The sequence below is a fragment of the Lolium rigidum genome, chromosome 3, assembly GCF_022539505.1.
Source record: "Lolium rigidum isolate FL_2022 chromosome 3, APGP_CSIRO_Lrig_0.1, whole genome shotgun sequence".
In the NCBI taxonomy this organism is placed as follows: Eukaryota; Viridiplantae; Streptophyta; class Magnoliopsida; order Poales; family Poaceae; genus Lolium; species Lolium rigidum.
The window spans coordinates 391,297,924-391,314,889 of NC_061510.1; positions in this window are offsets into that span (position 1 = coordinate 391,297,924).

Here is a 16,966-nt window from a genome sequence, read left to right on the forward strand (position 1 = left end):
GAGGTGCTTCAAACCGAACGTCGGCTGGTAGGACTGCCTCGGCTCCATGCACCAAGAAGAATGGGGTGTACTGAGTCGACCTATTAGGTGTAGTGCGTAAACTCCAAAGTACGGATGGTAATTCTTCGACCCAGGCTCCAGCTGCACCTGTAAGGCGTTTCTTGAGGCCATCCCCTATGAGACCGTTGATCCTTTCCACCTGGCCATTGGTCTGCGGGTGGGCCACTGATTCAAATTTTAGTTTGATTCCTCCGTCATCGCAAAATTTTCGAAACTCTTTGGAGTCAAAGTTGGTTCCGTTGTCTGTGACGATACTGTGAGGCATACCAAATCGACATGTTATTCCCCTGAAGAATTGGACTGCTGTTTTTGCTTTCTGGTTTCGCACCGGTACTGCCTCGATCCACTTTGTGAATTTGTCGACTGCGACCAATAGATACGTGTGTCCTCCAGGCGATGATCTTGGCAGTGGTCCAACTTGGTTGAGTCCCCATTGAGCGAACGGCCACGCCAGAGGTATCGTCATCAGGTCTATGGCAGGGGCGTGTGGTTTTGGTGAAAATCGCTGGCAGGGGTCGCACTTCATGACCAGATCTCGAGCATCCGATGCCGCCGTTGGCCAGTAAAATCCCGCTCTGAAGGCCTTCGCCACGAGGGCCCTGCTTCCTGCGTGATGTCCGCAAGTTCCTTCGTGTATCTCGCGCAACAGTGCTCTTCCATCGTCAATGGCAATGCATCTTTGGAAAATACCGGAAATGTTGCGCTTGTAAAGTTCACCGTTTACTATGGTGAAGGCTTTCGATCGTCTAACGACTCGTCTCGCTTCTACCGGATCCTCTGGTAACTCCTGCTTCGTCAGATACGCTAAGAACGGCTTGGTCCATAGTGGCTCGAAGAGGAGGACTTGTTCGGAGGGAGGAGTTAGAGATTCTTCGGCAGCTTGCTGCGAGCTCGCCTCTAATTCATCAGCCGACGATTTTGGAGGTGCCGACGCCTTTTCTTTTATTGATCGCTGAGTGATCACTTCGTAAAACACTCTGTCTGGAATAGGGGAGCACATGGACCCGATGTTTGCCAAAGTGTCGTCTTCCTCATTGCTGGCTCTGCCGATATGTTTGAGCTCACATCCTTCGAATTTAGCTTCCATATTTTGATACAGCTGCCGATAGGCGATCATGTTGTCGCTGACTGCGTCGCACAGGTTCATCGACTGCTGCACCACCAAGTTTGAGTCTCCATAGATTTCTAGACGAGTTGCCCCGCATGCCTTCGCCATCTTCATTCCGTGCAGCAGCGCTTCGTATTCTGCTTCGTTGTTCGTCGGCAGAGAGAAGTTCATACGTAGTATATACTTCATATTATCTCCCTGCGGTGATATCAACACCACTCCTGCTCCCGCACCTGTACTCCGTTTTGACCCATCGAAGTACATTACCCATGACCCCGACATGTCGGGTGCTGCTGGCGTCTGTGATTGGATCCAATCTGCCACGAAATCTGGGATGATTTGGGATTTTATTGCTGTTCGATTGACGTAGGTTATGTCGTGTGGTGCTATCTCGATAGCCCATTGGGACACTCGACCTGTGGTCTTCGGATTGGTCATTATGCTTTTCAGTGGTGCTTCGCTCACGACGATAATCGGGTGCTCTGTGAAGTAGTGCCGTAACTTGCGGGCTGACCTCCATATCGCATATGCCAGCTTCGATGATGGGGGTACCTCTGTCTTGCGGGTGTGAGCACTTCACCGAGGTAGTAAACGGGCCTCTCGCACGCCATGAACTCTCCTCGTTTCTTCTCTTTCGACGACCAAGACGCCTGCTAAAGACTTGGGCCGTTGCGGCTATATACATGAGCGAGTGTTTCCTTCTCACGGGGGTTACAAGGATCGGAGATGTCGACAAGATTCTCTTCAGATTGTCGAAGGATTCCTGCGCCTCCTTTGTCCACTCGAACTTTTCTGATTTTTTCATCAAATTGTAGAAGGGCAAAGCTTTTTTCCCCTAGCTTGACGATGAACCTGCTGAGCGCTGCTAATTGTCCTGCCAATTTCTGCACTTGGTGCAGATTCTTTGGCGGCTCCATGTCGAGAATAGCTTTGATCTTCAAAGGGTTGGCTTCAATCCCCCTGGCTGAGATGAAGTACCCGAGTACTTGTCCCCCTGGTACTCCAAAGAAACATTTTTTGGGATTCAATTTGATTTTATACTTGTCTAGGTTGTCGAAAGTTTCCCGCAAATCATCGATGAGAGTGGCAGTGTGCTTTGTCTTCACCACGATATCGTCGATGTAGACTTCGACGATGTTCCTCCCGATCTGCTCTCCAAGGCAAGCCTGCATGCAACGTTGATAAGTTGCTCCTGCGTTTTTCAACCCGAAGGTCATGACGTTGTAACAGAAAACGCCGTGTGGGGTGATGAACGCGGTTAGCTCCTGGTCTTCTTTCTTCGGCTTGATCCGATTGTATCCGGAGTACGCATCAAGGAAGGAGAGGCGATCACATCCGGCTGTGGAGTCGACTATCTGATCAATACGAGGCAGCGGGAAGTGGTCCTTTGGACAGTGTTTGTTGAGGCCGGTGTAATCGATACACATACGCAGAGCGGTGGTGTCCTTTTTGGGCACCATGACAGGGTTGGCCACCCACTCAGATTCCTTGAGCTCTCGGATGAATCCTGCTTTACGGAGTCGATTGACTTCCTCGCCAATTGCTCTCCTCTTAGGTTCGGAAAATCGGCGCATTGGATGCTGCACTGGTTTGGCTGTCGGGTCAACATTAAGGGCGTGCTCGGCGAGTTCCCTGGGGATACCTGGCATGTCGGATGGTTCCCATGCAAATATCTCCCAGCGCTCACGGAGGAACTCGATGAGCGCGCCTTCCTATGCGACCGTAAGGTCAGCCGACGTATTGACCGTTTTCTTTGGGTCAGTGGGATGCACCTGCAGCTTCTTGGCTTCCTTTGTAGCATCGAATTCATCGGATCTTACGTTTCGATTGTCGGCTAGTGGTTGCGTATGATCTGTGGCAGCGTCGATTGCATTGAGTTCTTCCTTGGCACCGAACTTTGAGGCGATCTTCTGGAACTCCCTATCGCAGGTGTCTGATCGAGCAAAGCTCCCATGAACGGTTATTGGGGTCCCGTTGTTGCCTCGGCATCTTCAGCTTTAGGTACGCATAATGAGGTACGGCCATGAATTTGGCAAACGCGGGCCTGCCAAGGATGGCGTGATATTGAGACTCCCAGTCGACTACTTCGAACTCGATCTTCTCCTTCCTGAAATTGTTGGGCGTACCAAAGACTACATCCAATGATGTTTTACCAAGAGAATAAGCGGGTCGAGTCGGTATGATGCCATGGAACCCTGTGTCAGACTCTCTTAGCATGTCGATCGTTAAACCCATTGCTCTCATTGTGTTGGCGAATAGTAGGTTCAAGCCACTTCCTCCATCCATGAATACTTTGCTCATATTGTACCCTCCAATCTGCGCCTCAAGGACAAGGGCTGCATGACCTGGTCTAGGGACGGCTTTCGGGTAGTCTATCCTGTCGAAGGAGATGCTTTGCTCCGACCAGTCGATGAATTCGGGTGTGTCAACCATAGCCACTTCTGCATACTTCACTTCTCGCGAGAATTTCTTGATTTCCCTCTTTGAAAAGCTGGTTTTATGGATCATGTTGACCTGTCCGCGTGGCTCGGGAATGCTTCGACCGGTACATACTCGTCTCTTTCCATTGGTTCGTACGGCTCTGGTACATACGGTTCTGGCGGATGGCCGTAAGATCTTGCCCTCTTCTCCATCATGTGAACTCTTGATATGGCTTCGGCTCTAAGATCATCACAGAACTGTGGAATCTCTAGGAAGTGTCGGCAGTTCCTTAGTAGGTGACTGGATTTCTCTCGACCATCCTTCGGATCAATGTAGGAGTGGAGGTAACATGGTGCCTCGAGTTGCTCTGTAGCCGATAAACACGGTGAACGGGTGCGGCCGTGGATCGGTTGCATGTCCTGCTGCCTTCGTTCGGACTTGCGAGGGTGAGTCGTTGTACGTTCTTCCTCTCCATGGTGCGAATCCCTTCATCTTTTCCTTCGTCCCGTTGCGAGGTCGAAACTTCCTCGGATGCCTCCCTGCGCGTTTCTGGGCGGGATTTCCAAGGTTGCCGCCGGAACGTCACGTGCCGAGGCTGAGGTTCTCGAGCCAGATGTACTTGCCCTAGGGAGGCGAAGAAAGCCTCCGGAGTCGATGATGAAGTGAACGCCTCCGAAAGTTGTGGTCATGCCGTCATGCGATTCTGCAGAGATCGAATGCGGCGGCTCGAGATGTGGTACGAACTCAAAGGATCCGCAACGGATCGGGTCTTTTGGATCTGGTGGCGTTGGCAACTCGAGTACGAACGCCGTAGACGTGACTGGTATTGCCGATGACCTGCCTTGTGCCGACAGGTTTCCCACAGACGGCGCCAATTGTCGAGGGTGCTCCTCGGCAATGCCCTCCGATAGGGGCTTAGGGTTGATGGAATCCTGCAAGCTGACACGAGACATCGGTTCACAGACAAGCGGGGAGAGCGATTTACCCGAGGTTCGGGGCCCTCGATGAGGTAAAACCCTTACGTCACTGCTCGTCCGTTCTTGATTATGATGATAATGAGTTACAATGGGGTGCCGAATAGTTCGGCTGAGATCTCGTCGAGATGGCTAAGTGCTAAGGTGACCTAGCCCTAAGCTTCTGTTGGCTAAGATCGCTAAGATTGATTGTGTCCCTCGACAACCCCTCTCCTGGCCTTTATTTAGGAGGCCAGGTCTCAAGAGGCCTAATCGAGTACGACTAGGTTTACAGTAGATCTATCTCTAGACTTTCCTTGTTCGGCTCCTTCCGTGTCTTGTACTTCAAGGAATCTTCCGCCGCACCGTCCTAGTGGCCAACCTTGCCATCGAGTGCCTTCATGGGCCTCCAACAAGGAAAGACATGATAGGGTGATGGCGCGTGATAACCCACAAGTATAGGGGATCACAGCAGTCTTCGAGGGAAGTAAAACCCAAATTTATTGATTCGACACAAGGGGAGGTAAAGAATAGTTATAAGCCTTAACAACTGAGTTGTCAATTCAGCTGCACCTGGAAAAGCACTAGCAACAGGGGTGATGTGAAAGTAGCAGATGATATGAGAGCAATAGTAACGAGTAACACGGCAGCGAGTAATAGTAATATGAGAGCAATGGCACCGAGAAAATAGTTGATACTACTTCCAATGACATGTAGAACGAGTATATGATGATGAAAGATGGACCGGGGTTCCCAGCTATCTACACTAGTGGTAACTCTCCAATATCAAGTGTTGGGTGAACAAATTACGATCGGGCAATTGATAGGATTGAAATAGCATTAAGACGGAACATCAAGATCATTAATCATGTAGGCATGTTTTCCATATATAGTCATACGTGCTCGCAATGAGAAACTTGTACAACATCTTTTGTCCTACCAGCCGGTGGCAGCCAGGGCCTCTAGGGAATCTATCGGAAATTAAGGTACTCCTTTTAATAGAGCACCGGAGCAAAGCATTAACACTCCGTGAAAACATGTGATCCTCACATCACCGCCATCCCCTCCGGTTGTCCCGATTTCGTCACTTCGGGGCCTTTGGTTCCGGACAGCGACATGTGCATACAACTTGTAGATACAATCTAAGCAATAATTATAGAGCTTAAATCTAAGATCATGCCACTCGGGCCCTAGTGACAAGCATTAAACACAACAAGATTGCAGCAACAATAACTTCATAAACTTTGTAGATAGACAATCATAACGTAACAATCCATCGGATCCCGACAAACACAACACCGATTACATCAGATGAATCTCAATCATGTAAGGCAGCTCATGAGATCATTGTATTGAAGTACATGGGAGAGAGAATACCAACTAGCTACAGCTAGAACCCGTAGTCCATGGGGGAACTACTCACGGAGCATGGTGGAGGCGATGGCGTCGATGGAGATGGCTTCGGGGCACTTCCCCGTCCCGGCAGGGTGCCTGGAACGAGACTTCGTCCCCGAAACGGAGTTTCGCGATGGTGGCGGCGCCCCTGGAGTCTTTCTGGAGTTTCGTCAATTGGTCTCGAGTTTTTAGGTCGAAAGGGCTTATATAGGCGAAGAGTCGGAGTCGGAGGGGCCACGGGGCCTCCTCCCCATAGGCCGGCGCGGCCAGGGTGGAGCCCGCGCGGCCCTGTCGTGTGGGCCCCTCCTGGCTCGCCTCCGACTCTCCTTCGGTGTTCTGGGGCCTTCCGGGAAAAATAAGATGTTTGGCGTTGATTTCGTCCAATTCCGAGAATATTGCCCGAAGAGCCTTTCTGGCACCAAAAACAGCAGAAAACAGGAACTGGCACTTCGGCATCTTGTTAATAGGTTAGTTCCGGAAAATGCATAAAAACATTATAAAGTCCAAGCAAAACATGTAAGTATTGTCATAAAACAAGCATGGAACATCAGAAATTATAGGTACGTTGGAGACGTATCAGCGCGTGAGACACACGTCCGTTGGGAACCCCAAGAGGAAGGTGTGATGCGTACAGTAGCAAGTTTTCCCTCAGAAAGAAACCAAGGTTTATCGAACCAGTAGGAGCCAAGAAGCACGTTGAAGGTTGTTGGTGGCGGAGTGTAGTGCGGCGCAACACCGGGGATTCCGGCGCCAACGTGGAACCTCCACAACACAATCACGATACTTTGCCCCAACATAACGGTGAGGTTGTCAATCTCACCGAGCTTGCTGTAAACAAAGGATTAGATGTATAGTGTGGATGATGATGATTGTTTGCGAAGAACAAGTAAAGAACAATTGCAGTAGATTGTATTTCAGATGTAAAGAATAGGACCGGGGTCCACGAGTTCACTAGTGGTGTCTCTCCCATAAGATAAACAGATGTTGGGTGAACAAATTACGGTTGGGCAATTGACAAATAAAGAAGGCATAACAATGCACATACATATATCATGATGAGTACTATGAGATTTAATCGGGGCATTACGACAAAGTACATAGACCGCTATCCAAGCATGCATCTATGCCTAAAAAGTCCACCTTCAGGTTATCATCCGAACCCCTTCCGGTATTAAGTTGCAAACAACGAGACAATTGCATTAAGTATGGTGCGTAATGTAATCAACACAAATATCCTTAGACAAAGCATCGATGTTTTATCCCTAGTGGCAACAACACATCCACAACCTTAGAACCTTCGTCCACTGTCCCAGATTTAATGGAGGCATGAACCCACTATCGAGCATAAATACTCCCTCTTGGAGTCACAAGTATCAACTTGGCCAGAGCCTCTACTAGCAACGGAGAGCATGCAAGAACATAAATAACATATATGATAGATTGATAATCAACTTGACATAGTATTCAATATTCATCGGATCCCAACAAACACAACATGAAGGATTACAAATAGATGATCTTGATCATGATAGGCAGCTCACAAGATCTAACATGATAGCACAATGAGGAGAAGACAACCATCTAGCTACTGCTATGGACCCATAGTCCGAGGGGTGGACTACTCACACATCGATCCGGAGGCGATCATGGCGATGAAGAGACCTCCGAGAGATGATTCCCCTCTCCGGCAGGGTGCCGGAGGCGATCTCCTGAATCCCCCGAGATGGGATTGGCGGCGGCGGCGTCTCTGGAAGGTTTTCCTTATCGTGGCTCTCGGTACTGGAAGACTTTAAGTAGGCGGAAGGGCAGGTCAAGGGGCGTCACGAGGGGCCCACACAGTAGGCCGACGCGGCCAGGGCTTGGGCCGCGCCGCCCTTTTGTGTGGCCACCTCGTGGCCCCACTTCGTTTCCTCTTCGGACTTCTGGAAGCTTCGTGGAAAAATAGGACCCTGGGCGTTGATTTCGTCCAATTCCGAGAATATTTCCTTACTAGGATTTCGAAACCAAAAACAGCAGAAAACAACAACTGGCTCTTCGGCATCTCGTCAATAGGTTAGTGCCGGAAAATGCATAATAATGACATATAATGTGTATAAAACATGTGAGTATCATCAATAAAGTAGCATAGAACAAAGAAATTATAGATACGTTTGAGACGTATCATAGGGCAACATTGGTTAGCCGAAGGGTAAGGCCCACGTCATGCATGCTCTCCGTTGCTAGTAGAGGCTCTGGCCAAGTTGATACTTGTGACTCCAAGAGGGAGTATTTATGCTCGATAGTGGGTTCATGCCTACATTGAATGCGGGACGAGTGGATGAAAGTTCTAAGGTTGTGGATGTGCTGTTGCCACTACGTCTAAAACATCGATGCTTTGTCTAAGGATATTTGTGTTGATTACATTACGCACCATACTTAATGCAATTATCTGTTGTTTGCAACTTAATACTGAAAGGGGTTCGGATGATAACCTGAAAGTGGACTTTTTAGGCATAGATGCATGCTGGATAGCGGTCTATGTACTTTGTGGTAATGCCCTGATTAAATCTCATAGTACTCATCATGATATACGTATGTGCATTGTTATGCCTTCTTTATTTGTCAATTGCCCAACTTGTAATTTGTTCACCCAACATGCTATTTCTTATCGGAGAGACACCACTAGTGAACTGTGGACCCCGGTCCATTATTTACATCTGCAATACAATCTACTGCAATTGTTCTTTACTGTTCTTCGCAAACAAACATCATCTTCCACACCATACATCTAATCCTTTGTTTACAGCAAGCCGGTGAGATTGACAACCTCACTGTTACGTTGGGGTAAAGTACTTTGATTGTGTTGTGCAGGTTCCACGTTGGCGCCGGAATCCCTGATGTTGCGCCGCACTACACTCCGCCACCAACAACCTTCACGTGTTCCTTGACTCCTACTGGTTCGATAACCTTGGTTTCTTACTAAGGAAAACTTGCTGCTGTACGCATCACACCTTCCTCTTGGGGTTCCCAACGGACGTGTGTCTTACACGCCATCAGGCATCCCCAAGCTTAGACTTTTCACTCTTCTTGATCATATATCATCCTCCTCTCTTGACCCTTGAAAACTTCCGCCACACCAAACTTCTCATAAACTTCATTAGAGGGGTTAGTACTCAAAAAACTTTAATCCACTTTAGCCCTGTAGTGACACATTGCAAGAACTCAATAAAACATTAGCTACAGCTCTCCACGTCTAGAAAGCCTTACTTAAAGTCCACAAGAGACAATGCAAAAAATAGAGACAGAATCTGTCAAAACAGAACATCCAGTAAACACGATTTTTTTAGAGGTACTTCCGTTGCTCAAATCAGAAAACTCAAAACTAATGAAAGTTGCGTACATATCTGAGGAACACGCATGAAATTTTGCAGAATTTTTAGAGTCTCGTACAGAGAGATCTACTCAAATTTGCGACAGCTAAAAATCTGTTTCTGCGCAGAAATCCAAATCTAGTATCAACTTTCTATTAGAGACTTTACTTGGCACAACAATGCGATAAAATAAAGATAAGGAGAGGTTGCTACAGTAGTAACAACTTCGAAGACACAACAAAACAGTAGCAAAATAAAAACATGAGTTATCTCCCAAGAAGTTGTTTCTTTATAGCCATTAAGATGGGCTCAATAGATTTTAATGATGCTCACATGGAAATAAGAGTTGAAGCAAAAGAGAGCATCAAAAGGCAAATTCGAAACACATTTAAGTCTAACCCACTTCCTATGCATAGGAATCTTGTACACAAATAAATTCATGAAGAACAAAGTGACAAGCATAGGAAGATAAAACAAGTAACTTCAAAAGTTTCAGCATATAGAGAGGTGTTTTAGTACCATGCAAATTTCTACAACCATATTTTCCTCTCTCATAATAATTTTCAGTAGCTTCATGAATAAACTCAACAATATAACTATCACATAAAGCATGTTTTTCATGATCTATAAACACATAATTTTTATCAAGCTCAATAATAATGGGATTAAAACTATCAAACCCACTTTTATCAATAATATAACAAGATGATTGATCAATCTCAAAAGATATGGGACTCCTAGATAAAGTCAAGATCTCTCCAATCCCATTTTCATTAGTGGTACAATTAATATTATCAAGTAACATAGGACCATCATCTAGAGATTTATCATGAACATTTGCCAAGCAAAACTCTTTAGTACCATGCATTTCGATATCAGGCACAAACAAAGCATTATCATAAGATTTATTAAAATAGCATGGATTATCACAGATAACAGTAGCATAATTATTCTCACAAGTTTTACTCACAGGGAATATTTCAAGAGAATCCACATGAACATAACATTCATCCTCCTTTGGTAAGCATGGAGGACAATCAAATAGTGTAAGAGATAAAGAGTTACTCTCATTAGAAGGTTGGCATGGGTAGCTAATCCATTCTTCCTCCTTTTGTTCATCACTCTCCTCCTATTTTTCATCCAATGAGCTTTCAGGTTCATCAATTTCTTCTTTCACAGGTTCCTGCAAATTGTGAGTGCATTCTTGTGCATGAATGAGTCTCTCTTTATAATCAATGATATAAGGATTATTGCTGTAACTTTGTATGCAAAAATTAAGGATAGAATAGACATAATATTTAAGGTCCTTACAAGCAACAAAGGTTTCATAATTTTTAGACATGAAGGATTCTATTTCAGAAGCTCCCATAAATATAACAAATTGTTCTACTTCTTCGAACGCAAGATGAATATAGTTATTCCAATTATAGTTCATAATTAAAACTTCCTCACTAAAGCCACATTGGAATTTAAGATGTTTAGTATCCTCTTTAGAGCAACAGTTTATATCATGGCGTTTAAGCAAGATTTTAGCAATTGTATTCAATTTTTCTATCACAAAGACTCATGACTTTACCCTTTCTTGATTCTCTATAATTCATATATAATTCAATAAGCTCCAAATAGGTTGTGGGTTCTTCCATAACAACAGTTTTTATTTTTCGGTTTTTCAAATTTTTATGGATTTTCGAGTATATAGGGAAAATAAAACAAGACAAAAACAAACTAGACAAAAGTAAACAAAATAATACTAGACGGAAATAAACTAAGCACAAATAAACTAGACAAAAGTAAACTAAGCAAAAAAAAATAAAATAAAAACAGAGAGAGAGAGGTAGAGTGTACTCCCCAGGTGAACTTATGAGTAGAGCTATGCCTCCCCGGCAACGGCGCCAGCAAATAGTCTTGATAACCCACAAGTATAGGGGATCGCAACAGTCTTCGAGGGAAGTAAAACCCAAATTTATTGATTCGACACAATGGGAGACAAAGAATACTTATAAACCTTAACAACTGAGTTGTCAATTCAGCTGCACCTGGAAAAGCACTAGTAACAGGGGTGATGTGAAAGCAACAGTAATATGAGAGCAATAGTAACAGTAACACATCAGCAGTAAGCGAGAATACAGCAGGCAATGGCACCAGAAAATAGTTGATACTACTTCCAATGACATATAGGACCGAGTGAATATTTGATGATGAAAGATGGACCGGAGTTCCCAGCTATCTACACTAGTGATAACTCTCCAATAACAAGTGTTGGGTGAAGAAATTACAGTTGGCAATTGATAGTATTGAAATAGCATTAAGGCAGAACATCAAGTCTATTAATCATGTAGGCATGTTTTCCATATATAGTCATACGTGCTCGCAATGAGAAACTTGCATAACATCTTTTGTCCTACCAGCCGGTGGCAGCCGGGCCTCAAGGGAATCTATCGGTAATTAAGGTACTCCTTTTAATAGAGCACCGGAGCAAAGCATTAACACTTGGTGAAAACATGTGATCCTCATATATAAGCCATCCCTTCCAGCTTATCCCAGCTTGCCGTCACTCGGGGCCTCGGGTTCCGGACATAGACATGTGCAAACAACTTGTAGATACAATCTAAGCAATAAGTATAGAGCTTAAATCTAAGATCATGCCACTCGTGCACTAGTGACAAGCATTAAACACAACAAGATTGTAGCAACAATAACTTCACAAACTTTATAGATAGACTGATCATAATATAACAATTCATCGGATCCCAACAAACACAACACCGATTACATCAGATGGATCTCAATCATGTAAGGCAGCTCATGAGATCGTTGTATTGAAGTACATGGGAGAGAGAATACCAACTAGCTACTGCTAGAACCCGTAGTCCATGGGGTAACTACTCACGGAGCATGATGGAGGCGGTGGCGTCGATGGAGAAGCCTTCCGGGGGCACTTCCCCGTCCCGGCGGCGTGCCGGAACGAGATTCGTCCCCGAAACGGAGTTTCGCGATGGCGGCGGCGCCCCTGGAGTCTTTCTGGAATATGATTGATTGATATAGGGTTTTTGCGTCGCGAGGAATATATAGGCGAAAGGGCGGCGTCGGAGGGGTCCCGAGGGGCCCACCCCATACCTGGGCGCGCCCCCTGATGTCTACAGGTGCTTCTATTCTTGTAGACAGTGTTGGGCCTCCAAGAGCAGAGGTTTGTAGAACAACAGCAAGTTTCCCTTAAGTGGATCACCCAAGGTTTATCGAACTCAGGGAGGAAGAGGTCAAAGATATCCCTCTCAAGCAACCCTGCAATCACGATACAAGAAGTCTCTTGTGTCCCCAACACACCTAATACACTTGTCAGATGTATAGGTGCACTAGTTCGGCGAAGATATAGTAAAATACAGGTGGTATGGATGTACATGAGTGGTAATAGCAATCTGAATAAAATATGGCAGCGAGTAAACATGCAACAGAACAGTAAATAAACGGAGTTTCGATGCTTAGAAGCAAGGCCTATGGATCATACTTTCACTAGTGGACACTCTCAACATTGATCACATAATAAAACCACTCTACACTCTCTTGTTGGATGATGAACACCACTAATTGCGTAGGGCTACAAGAGCACCTCAATGCCGGAGTTAACAAGCTCCACAACATTCGATATTCATATTTAAATAACCTTAGAGTGCATGATAGACCAACACAATCACACCGAGAACTAACATAGCATGCACACCGTCACCGACAGACTATGAAAGGGGGAATAGATCACATCAATACTATCATAGCAATAATTAACTTCATAATCTACAAGAGATTACAATCATAACCTACGCCAAGTACTACACGATGCACACACTGTCACCATTACACCATGGAGGAGGAATAGAGTACTTTAATAACATCGCTAGAGTAACACATAGATGAATAGTGATACAAAACTCATATGAATCTCAATCATGTAAGGCAGCTCATGACATCATTGTATTGAAGTACATAGGAGAGAGATTAACCACATAGCTACCGGTACATCCCTTAGCCTCGATGGAGAACTACTCCCTCCTCATGGGAGACATCAGCGTTGATGGAGATGGCGGTGGTGTCGATGGAGGAGCCTTCCGGGGGCACTTCCCCGTCCCGGCGGCGTGCCGGAACAGAGACTCCTGTCCCCCAGATCTCGGCTTCGCGATGGTGGCGGCTCTGGAAGGTTTCTCGTACCGTGGCTTTTCCGTCAATCGGGGTATGGTTTTCGCGACGGAGACCTTAAGTAGGCGGAAGGGCAGCCTCGGAGGGGGCCTGGTGGGCCCACACACTAGGGGGGCGCGCCCCACCCCTTGGCCGCACCGCCCTGGCGTTTGGGGCCCCCTGGCTCCTCTCCGGTACTTCTTCGATGCACTGGAACCTTCCGGGAAAAATAAGTTCGTCGGGCATTGATTTCGTCCGATTCCGAGAATATTTCCTTACTAGGATTTACGAAACCAAAAACAACGAGAAAACGAGCAATCGGCACTTCGGCATCTCGTCAATAGGTTAGTTCCGGAAAACGCATAAATATGACATATAATGTGTATAAAACATGTGAGTATCATCATAAAAGTAGCATGGAACATAAGAAATTATAGATACGTTTGGGACGTATCACCCCCTCCTTGGCCGCGCCGCCAGGTGGTGTGGGGCCCCCTGGCCCCTCTCCGTTTCTCCTTCGGTGTTCTGGGTCCGTCTCGGTAAAATAGGAGGTTTGGCTTTTGTTTCGTCGAATTTCGAGAATATTGCCCGAATAGCTTTTCTAGAACCAAAAACAGCAGAAAACAGGAACTGACACCTTGGCATCTCGTTAATAGGTTAGTGCCGGAAAATGCATAAAATCGTTATAAAGTGTGAGCAAAACATGTAGGTATTGTCATAAAACTAGCATGGAACATCAGAAATTATAGATACGTTGAAGACGTATCAGGACCCCGGACTAGCTGTCCGAAATACCCTGTTATGTATACAGTTCACGATCCCATGATCAGTGCGCCATGAACACATAACCGAACTGATATCAAATTACACCATCCATTACAAAGCGAAATAAGAAAATTACAATAAGGTCTCATGACCATTACTTATATAATAGCCTCGAAGGGCCTAACTAAACATCAGAGTAGCATCATCACTTCAGCAGCGCAGTACCCAAGTCATCTGCCATAACCCTACAGGCAACTGACTGGGAAGATGTTCCTAGCTCGCATAGACGTCGCCAACTCCTTCTTCATCCATCGTGTTCCTCCAAGTCTGGCCAAGTAAATAGCCAGGGACAAAGCCGTGAGTACATTGGAATTGTACTCGCAAACCATCAAGAAAGATGCTAACAATGCTAACTAAAAGAGACAAGAGAGGAAGAATAGTTTCTCTTGTGGATATAGCATGTGAAAGAGAATCAGTTTCTCTTGTGGATATAGCATGCGAAATAGAATCAGTTTCTCTTGTGGATATAGCATCCCACATCGCAGTTGAAGGGGACACTAAGAGGGTGATAAGACATTTCTATGACATCCCTATATCTTTATTGAAGAAGATACTTCAAAAGATAACCTATGACATCTCTATATCTTCGTTAAAGAAGATACTTCAAAAGAGTTCTTCAACATAAAACACTAGGATGGGAGTAGCCCTTTTTATTTCCTTTCCGACCATTTTCACATGGTCAACCATTTTCCCGTACCCTTCCGGTACTCCGAAAACCACTTTCTCTCTTTCTTTGTAAAGCCTTTCTAAAACAAAACTAGCCCAGGTTAAGTATGGCCATTTCAACCCGTCCATGACCGCGGACGCGGCTATTCGAATAGATTTGACTCTGCAGAGTTTGCATACTTTCCCCACAACTATCCGGATACCTATCGTGTGGGCATCATCCCCGCATAACAACATATGCCACGACGGATACCCGAACATAACCTTTCGCTTATATTCACTGGGATGAGTCCTTCCCTGCGGGCTTAACCCTTCCCGGCACCCCGGCAGCATACCTCTTTTTTGAGCGTATCTCCGACGCCATGGCAGAAGACCCTCAGTAATCGTCCGGCTATAAGTTAATACAGTGTATTGCCTCCTCCAGAGCGCAACCCGGCTTCAGGGGCCATATCCACCCCTATAGAAAGTTGTGAGGTGTCTCACGCCAGCTTCAACAAACTACGGGCTAAGCCCCGTCCCACACCAGGGTAGTGTGGTTGCGCGATAAAAAGTTGGGATGGCAAACACCTATACGCAGTGCTCCTTTAAAAAAAAGATTTTACCCACACTTCCTTTGTTTGTCCACAACCAACATACACCACTTTCCGAAACATCAAGACCTTTCTCTTGAAACAACACTTGGGCAAGACAATATCTTCCCAAAGTTTTCAAATTCTTTCCAAAACATAAAACATCGGGGTTTCCCAACCTAAGGTATTATTGTGGAGAACTGAGCTATCAACACGGGCATGATGCTAACCATCATACCACTAAGGAGATGATGATTGAGGTGTCAAAAAGGAGACATACAAGCTTAGGGTAAGCATGCATAGGGACAACATAAATAGGATGATACAACAAGGGTCATGATGTTAATCATCATGCCACTACGAAGATGATAAAATAGGTGGCCGAGGGGGCATTCATACTTAGGGTAAGCATGCATGTTGTCAACACAAGAGGGAAAATACTTTCAGATTTGTGGTGTTAACCAACCAACACTAAAAGAAGTGAGGGTGATCAACGATATTTGACATACCTAAGGTAGGTAGGCATACTCATCTCAAAATAAGAGTACACCAAGATCATGATGATGTTACTACCACACTCACAAGGGGTGTAGGACTGAATTGCCAAGAAGTGTCACATGCTTATGGTAAGCATTGATACGTCTCCAACGTATCTATAATTTCTGATGTTCCATGCTTGTTTTATGACAATACCTACATGTTTTGTTCACACTTTATATCGTTTTTATGCGTTTTCTGGAACTAACCTATTGACGAGATGGCATAGCCATGATCAACAAGGGGTTCAACATACTCGAGGGTAAGTATGCATAACATCAACAAGGGGTTCAACATACTTGGGAGTAAGTATGCATAGCATCAACAAGAGGAAATGATGCTAACAAACATGCCTCTAAGGCGTGCAAGAAGGGTGTCAAGAGGTAGATACACACAAGATAAGTGGGCATACCCATCACACTTAGAGGGTACACCAAGATCATGTTGATGACCACCATTTTCCCTAAAGGGGATGGTAGTGGGGTGTCAAAGAGAATTCAACATGCTCACGGTGAGCATGCTCCATTAACATAAGTAGATACCACACAAAAATAGATCGAGAGACAATAATAACAACAAGTAACCACAATATGTGATTCAACAATCAGAGATCAAAAGATGGCTTGCCTTGGCTTATTTGTCCCTGTACGTCTTCAACTCCATCAATATAAGAATTCCATCAACATATAAAGAATCCTTGTCCAATCCACTTCTTCTTCTTCTCCGGAATTGTTCGCATCTATCGCCGGAAAATATAAAAGGAACACAATCAATCACATTGCTCCAAACATAACAAGCATGCAACATTCAACAATCAATAGCTAACCACTTTACTAAGGGCTAACATACAAAAAGACTTATAGGCACTACAAAGCAACTAAAAGAAAACCCCATTATATTTATTTACCTAGTGAA